Raw genomic sequence first — 8,610 nt, forward strand, 5'->3', positions numbered from 1 at the left:
ACGTAGCTTATCTAGATATTACCGGGGCGTATGACAACGTTAATCAGAAAATTTTGTGGGATATACTGAAAGAAGTGGGCATAGGTGACGACTGTATACAGCTTTTGAGGGAAATATAACGAGAAAATGCAGTTTGTATAGAATGGGAAGGATTAAGTAGCAAGGACAGCGTTGAAATTAGCAAGGGGCTGAGACAGGGATGTCCTTTGTCCCCGCTGTTATTCATGCTGTACATGGTGAGGATGGAAAAAGCGCTAGAAGGTAGCAACATTGGATTTAATTTGTCACACAAGCAGGTCGGCACGATGGTTGAGCAGAAGCTTCCAGGTCTATTTTATGCTGATGATATTGTCTTATTTGCGGACAGTCAAGATGATATACAGCGACTGGCAGATATATGCGGAAGGGAATGTGAGGCTCTAGGACTAGGATTTAGTGCAACAAAATGTGGATTGATGGTATTCAATGATCACGAAGACCATGCGGTCTTTATACAGGGCCAAAAAATTCCGAGGGTAAGCGAGTACAAGTACCTCGGAGTATGGGTAAATGAGGGGGATAGATATATGGAGGTACAAGAGAAAGCATCGGTAGCAAAGGGAAAGAGGAATGCTGCAATTATGAAGCACAGAGCTTTATGGGGATACAATAGGTACGAGGTGCTTCGAGGGCTGTGGAAGGGTGTGATGGTCCCGGGGCTTACATTTGGGAACTCAGTAGTGTGCATGCAGTCAGAGGTACAATCAGGAATGGATGTAAATCAAAGGACGGTGGGCCGCCTCGCGTTGGGCGCTCACGGGAAGACGACAAATGAGGCTGTAAAGGGGTATTCAGACGGGGGAGGAATGCTCGTGGGAGACGGGGGGATTGCGTATCACGTGACCGCGACGTCACGGATTAGCGAGTGGGCGTGACTCCCCGCGCCTCCTCGGAGGAGACGGGGACGTTTTCCCCGAAAGGACAAACGATCCCCCTGCGGTGGGGGATGTGGCGGAATTTCGGGCTCTAGTTTGGCCACATTGTTGCACTTGCTCCTGCAGAAAGCGGCAGTGGGTGTCCAGTCTGCAGCTGGATGGTCGTCTGCAGCTCGTTGTCAGCAGCTCGTCAAACGGGTGGTGCAAGCCACCAGAGTAGTCTAGTAACACTGGTCTCCCCCTCCGTTTGCCTCGTCTATGGTGCCATAGCCTCGTCCGTGTGAGTGGGGGGCATTCGTGGAGACTTCTCCTCGCGAGCTGACGTCACTTGGCTCCGCCTTTACCCCCCGAGCATTTCTCCTCCGTCTGAATACCCCTTAAAGGGTGATATGGGATGGACAGGCTTTGAAGTGAGGGAAGCTCAGAGCAAAATGAGATTCGAAGAGAGGCTGAGGAAAATGAAGAACAGTAGATGGGCAGAGAAGGTTTTCAGGTATTTGTATAGAAAAAGCGTTGACACGCAGTGGAGAAAAAGAACTAGGAGGCTCACCAGTAAATATACGGCTAGCAGTGCGGGCGATATGGCAACAAGGAGCATTAAGCGGAAGGTCAGAGAGGCGGAGAGGACTTATTGGATGGCAGCGATGGAAAAGAAGCCGGCTCTGAGTAACTACCGAAAGGGAAAAAACGAAATAAGGAGGGAAAGGTTTTATGATAATTCAAGGGGAAGCGCTTTACTGTTTGAAGCAAGGTCGGGCTGCCTTAGAACGCGTAGTTATGAAGCGAGATTCACTAACGAAGAAGAACAACGTACATGCTGCGGGGGAACTAAGGAAACGATGGAACATGTACTGATTGAATGTGGCGATATTCACCCAGGTATACGTGTGGGCACGAGTCTACATGAAGCGTTGGGTTTTAGGGACAACAACGGAAAGCTGCACACGTCCGCGATAGAAATAAGTAAGAGACGGTTAGAGTATTGGTGGCAGAAAAGTAGAGATAAAGAACAAAAATAAATAATGGGGGAAAAATAAGGTCATTCTGCCTTAAGAGGCAGAGAGATGGACCGTGAATTTATATTTTTTTGGTATAATAACATAGATTTAATCAATGTAGATAAGGTATTAGACCAACATGAAACAAGGAAGCTTTTTTTTTTTCTTCGAGCCTGGTGGCAGACATGTCACCGCCCCGTTTTAAAGGGGACGCTCACAGCATCCATCCATCCATCCATCCATCCATCCAGGCAAACATAGCAGCCGCGAGAAAATCGATGTGCGGCAGAGTTTGATGATCTGCGGATTGTTGCGTTGCTGTTGGGAGTACTGCATTTCCTAGTTTGCGATGTCAAAACGTGGTGTTGTCGAGGGTGAAAGTGTCCTTGCAACCGAGTACATCATTGTGCTTGTCGCGAAGGGTAAGGTTGACGATGAAATAAACGTTGTTGCACAGTTCGTGTGAATGTCCGGACGCACAAAAAATCCCAGTGCGGCTGCGAAGTGTTTTTACTAAGCCTGTGATCTCCGATGGCCAATGCTCCTGCACTGAAGGTTTTTCGCAAAGTGCAAACACGTAGCGCCGTTCATCCGTTGCTAGGTCAATCATGTTGTGCTGTCACCGGCCGTGTTATTCAGCAAGGCAGACAAACAGTGCGGCACTGTTTTGTAGGTAGGTGGGCTAACGCAGTCAGCTGTTGCCTTTGGGCATCGTTTATTAAGTGCTGATCGCCTAGAGTACAGTGCAGACTAAAGCATCACGGCGACACTTCAGTATTTTGAAGCGACTTAGTCTGCCGATTACTTCGTGAGGCGCGCGGTGACGGTACCAACGGTACACTGAGCGACATAAGATTTCGTGTTGCATATTCGGCGTGGCTACAAGAAGCGAAGAGAAACAGTGACTGCTAGCTGCTAAAAAAATGATGGCAGGAAACCTGTCCATCATTATTTGTTATGGTTATCATCTACCAGTCATGCCTTGCACTCGGGACACACACGCAATGCGATAGCGCAAGCCGGAACAATATTCTATCGCTACAGTGACGCTGGCCGAAAGCACAGATTCGCCCAGCGATATTTGAAAGCATGCTGAAGTTCGACTGTGCCGAAGCCACGCTTTACGCAGTTCGCCTTTCTTTTCATCGCGATATAGTACGTCACCACGAGCCGTTCGCGAAATCTAGGCGCCCAGTGACTCAGTTCTGAGACCACGTCCTGTCATCGGAGCCTTGATAAGCCGTGCAAATCAACATTCCTGACGCGGATGCCGGAGAAACCGATGCAGCCAGCTGCATCTGATCATCAAACATCCAATATCAAAGGGCCTGTAGACAGGCCAGGCCCGTAGCCAGGAATTTTTTTCGGGGGGGGGGGGGGGGGGCACTTGCTGACAACCTTGACTTTTTGAGAAAAACACATATTTTTATTATTTATTTTTGGTAAAAACACATACTTCACCAAAATTTCGGGGGGTGGGTTCAGCCCCCCCCCCCTGGCTACGGGCCTGAGACAGGCCCACCAGCAGCGCAGCAGCAGCAAGTGCGGCTGACGGGAGGCCGATGGGCATACTCGTTTGCCGACTCGGCGAATTCACGGCATATTCAAACGGCGCGCCTAACCAGAAAACGCATGACGTCACTTCCATGCGGTGCAGAAGTCGTTTCTGTTTGGTTTCTGTGTGGGATCGGCTCGTGCACCGTGCGGCTAGGCGCTTTTACAATCCCGACTACACTGTAATCCCGACCAACTCCAGCCGGCGACTGCAACGCCGCGGCGCGTCACGGCACAAACTATTATGAGCAGCGCAGAGTTAGGGGCTTTTTTGACGACCGCGCGTGGCCTAGGCACTAAAATGCGCGAACGTCCCTAGCCATTTTAGTCCCTAGCAGTGGCTGGAGCGGGGAGCGATTGTAAACGCCATGGTTGCGCTGTGTGTGTTGTGCGCCAGCGCGCCAGTTTGTATTTTTGTAATATTGGCGCCTCCTGCGAATGTGATGATACGTGAGTGTTGGCTGTTTCGTGCAAGTGGTAGTGAATGCGCACTGACGACGGGTACTTGCTGCTGTTTGGTCGCTTTTAAGTGCGATCAGGACTGATTGCAGTATGGTTGCAATTTGAGTGGCGGTATTTGTTACGGATTACTTTGGACCGTGCAGCAGGGACAGGTGTCACACGAGCACTTTTGAATCGCTGGCGGCGTGAGGAGCGCTCGGGTACAGCAGTGGGGCTCTTCGATTTTCGGACTTCTGGCAGCTTTCTGGCAGCCAGAGATATCCAGAGGGTCAGCCAGCTAGTTCCGGTCGGGACAGGAAACAGCGTCTTGGTCACGTGTGTGGGAAGCCCGAGACAGCCCGAAGCTGCCCCAAGATTACAAAATCGAACGCTGGGACAGCCAGCCTAAACGTAAACAAACGCTACCGCCGTGGCAGCAAACGAAACTTTGCGCCGCGTGCGCGTTGGTTTTTCTGCATTGCCCGCTTGAAAATATGTGGCTAGGTTTGCTGAAGAGCTGAAGTGATATTCTCGAGCATACGCGGATATGGGATACGATCACGTACGTTCGCAAAATCGTGCGCAACTCGCCCCGTCCGCGAACAAAACAGCCAGCTGGCGCACGGCGCCACGAAAGCGATGCAAGGTGAGCTACCGCGCCGCTAACGGCAGCTCACGTCTGCTTAGTACAGTCGCTGCACAACACGACGCGAAAATCTCGCGAAAGTGATCGTATCCCCAATAGAGCTCGAGGATCTATCGCGTACTACGTCGCACACACGCGTTGACCAGCTTGCGTTTTGTCATAACTTGAGACTTGCGGCGGTATGAGTACCACGAGTGCGCGTTATATCTAAAATAAACTTCCGTGTGACGCGTCTTCGACTTGTTTTGGCAGATGTTGCCTGAGCCTCTTTTCCAGTCCTAAGTGGGACTCCAAAAATCTCATGTACTAGCTCAGCTTTTATTTGAGCTACTAGGTGATAACCGCGTACATACTGCATGGAATTATTACTAAGAGGTGGAAAAAGACAAAGCCGACGATGAAATAAGCAACAAAAGGATGTATATATTTCTGAATTCATCTTCGTTTTTTCACATCGACGCGTCGTAGCATAACATAATACCATACCTCATATACTGGCCCGTAGATCGAAGTACGCTCGCACGCCGTTCGCGACCAACGAGCATCACACAAAAAACAACGTCGCGATCGATTTTATTCGATCAGTGCATTTGATCAACATCGAAGACCTAATTGAAATAGTTAAGTTCTGACGCACGCAAACATACGACGGAGCGAAATAGCGAGTTCGATCACAATCGTCTCAGCTAAATGCACATAAAGCACACACGACACCACAATCGAATACTACTACGAAAAAATAAACTCGAAAGGGGTCTCCATGCGTTCGTACGAACGTGTACATAACTTTTGGGACATGTGCACGACGCAGTTAGAATGGTTAGAACGCGACAGTTCGCCGCGTTGTTCACGGAAGGAAACTTTATGGGACACATAAGAAAAGCGATAAACATTAGCTCCAAATGCTTGCCGCCACTCGTAATCGCGCCATCTCGCACGGCGGAACGGCGCCGAGCGGCCCGAGCGTAAGGACAAGCAAAGGTGTAGTCCGCAAGCGCCCGCATTGCAATCTGTCGAGTCCTCACAAAGATGGCGGCGAACGCGTATCGTCTCTTTTCGGCGTCTGCTAGCCCGAAACCTTCCAGAGAGCTTTCACAACTAAATTGTCCTGGAAGCTTCTGGCGACCCTCGGGCTCCCCGCGGGTCGCCAGAACCGCCCAACCCGAGAAAAACGAACGCCAACCGGAAGTGCGCCGCGGGGGGGTCGGAGCAACCCGAGAAAAACGAGCGCGCTCTGGCTGGCTCTGGCAGCCCGCGGGTAGCCAGAAGTGGAAAATCGAAGAGCCCCAGTGTTGTGTGTGTACGCCGGTGAGCTTTGCACTAGGAGTGGAAGCTTGCGCCGTTCATGAAATAGCAAAACGTGAGGATATCCTGCGCTCATGGTTGCATGCGCGCACAGTACATCTTGTCGGGTGTGAAATATCAGCTAAGGCTTCTTGCGTTGTCGCAGTTAACCATTGCAATTTTTTTTTTTCTCAAAGGTTGCATTAGTAAAAGGACCGAGGCAGTTGCGCGGCCTTGGCACTTCTATCTCCTTGCTCTGGAATATTGCAACTTTGACCAGCAACATTAATGCTTGCCTAAAAGCCCTATCTAAATTATTGCGGCGCAGTACTAGTACTTCGTTTACGGTGCTTCAAAGCAAGTTATGTACAAATAGATAATTTTATTGAAATGTGCTGGTGTTCTCTTTTACCGTGTGCTGGAGCCTTCCGTAGTGGTTATAACTCATCTAAGTGCAATATTTACAATATTTAGCATCGATGTTCTACTTCGTTACACATACACCCAGACTAACCATATCTATCCATTTTTGTGTGTCTGGGCATTCTGTTGGTTTAACCACTGTGGAGCATGTTGGTTTAACCACTGTGGAGGTCTGAATAAGGAGGTGCCATTGCAGCATCTAGTGCAGGATGCAATACAAACACTTAGCAAGACTGTAGCAATCGTGTTATTTTAGTCTGCCTTTGTGTTGTGTCCTGTGCTAGATTCTGAAGCATTAATAGGTCATGCTCCCAAATGCAATGTTTGTGAACTGTTGTTGAAGACAGAATGACCCGCATTAGGATTGACCAGTCCAACATTTTTGCATTTTTTACTTGATAATGGGATACAATGCCACTGGTCACATTTGCACATTTTTCTCCAGGGTCTTTAAGGGCTATTGGATGAGAGATTAGCTGCTTTTTAAGCACTCCTCTCGCAGACGCACAGGAAAGTGCATGTCAGGTGGCCATGTAATATAATACACAAGGAAAGCTTTTGGGAATGCCATAGTGCACCATATTTCATCTAATGTCACTTCCTGTATCAAATATGTTTGCAACAGCCATTATTCAGACTGACTGCATTTTCTTTATCAAGTAGCCATATTCTGAGATGAGTACTTCAGTATGCCAGCTATACTGCATTGAATTTGCTTTCAGAGGGTGAGAAAATCATTTCCTAGGTGGCTTAATTGTCATATTTCACTGGACTCCCCCTTTTTCCCTAACCATTAAATAAGCTAAGCCACGACAGTTTTGTATTGTGGCACTGCCTGATGCTGTATGCGGGCGTATTGTTGATGCACTTTTATATTGCAACTGCATGACTCGTGCTCAAGTGACAGGGTAAATTTGCATGTAGTGGGTGAGGTGCCAAATTTCAATGAATGCTACGTTCTGGTGCGGTAATAATTCGCTCTGTGAGACTTGATAACTTTCCACAAGGCATGTGGCAAAATAGTCTGCAATGCACTTACTTTGCGGGCAACTGAACTTGTCCATTTATTGATATACTAGTTGTAGGAACACTGACTCTATGCATAGACATGTAACCATTGAAACACACAATGGTGTCCAAATGTGTGCAAACATTCACTTCTCAATGCTAGTACTGAACACAGGCTTGAATAAATGGCACACAGTGCAGCAGCTCCTGGAAGTACACACAGGTATACACAGAAAGCATATTTATTTACCAAAGTAATTCATGAAGCAAGAGTATATTGGCCTCGAGATCTTGGAGTGGCGCCCTCTCGTGTGTGACGCCAGAGCGGGGACTCCGCTCTCAACCACGCTGCTGCAGCCGCTGCTCCTGTATTCGGATCGTCTGCTTCAGGCGGGAACTTTGTCGAACGAACAGCCTCGCGACGGTCAACTAACGCCTACCACGAATGTTTTCTAGTGTAATCTTGAACTTGTTTTAGTTGCGGCCCAACCGACAGGGCCAAGAAATCCCCCGGATGGCCGACGAGTGCGCCGATGCCACCGACCGCATTGCTGGTAAGAAAGTGAAACCATGTGTGAGTGTTCTGGCTCGTTATCGTGTTTCCGCCGTACGACACTAATTGGTTTGGGTGTTTCTTTCGATATTTCAGTAAGCGTGCCGTTCTCTAGCATCTACAAGTATGTAGATAAAGCTTGTCAAAGGTCGCGGTGCCTCATCGAGGGCGAGGCGGTGTACGACGCAGGCCACGTTGTTGAATGCGCGGTCGAGGCCGTCAACGGAGATCGCATCACCATCGCAGCTCTCGTCCTGCTAACAAGTGCGCAAGTGCCGCCTTGTTGCACACCCCCCTGCCGATGCCCATGATCGCAGTTTGTCCCGTAATGTTGGTTCAGTGAGAACGATATTACGTCGTAGTTCATATTATTATTACCGCACAGGGCCGTCGCATGGCTATTAGAACATAACAAATAGTTAATCGCTGATTATACCACGCACAGGGCCACAGAGATTAACGTGGCAAAGGCAAGCTGGGTCCAGTTTCACGCCACGCAGTCTAACGAAAAACTTGAAGAGCTCCGCTTTTAAAAAAAGTGTCCGCACTGCCTCAGGAGAAAACCTTTAGAGAATGTGTACTACACAGCAGCAACAGGTTTCGCTTATGACTTTATGATAAGCAGTCCGCTAGGCGCGCGCTTGCCTTTATAAGTCAAATACGTATGTGCACCATCCATATGCAGCCGTAGTTTCAGATATCCTAAGCCTCTCAGCTGAGCTCACGAGGCGCGCTTATACGCGCGACAGGGTACGGATTTGGGCTGGTTGGTGCATGACTTCACGTAGA

The sequence above is a fragment of the Rhipicephalus sanguineus genome, chromosome 8, assembly GCF_013339695.2.
Source record: "Rhipicephalus sanguineus isolate Rsan-2018 chromosome 8, BIME_Rsan_1.4, whole genome shotgun sequence".
Lineage (NCBI taxonomy): Eukaryota > Metazoa > Arthropoda > Arachnida > Ixodida > Ixodidae > Rhipicephalus > Rhipicephalus sanguineus.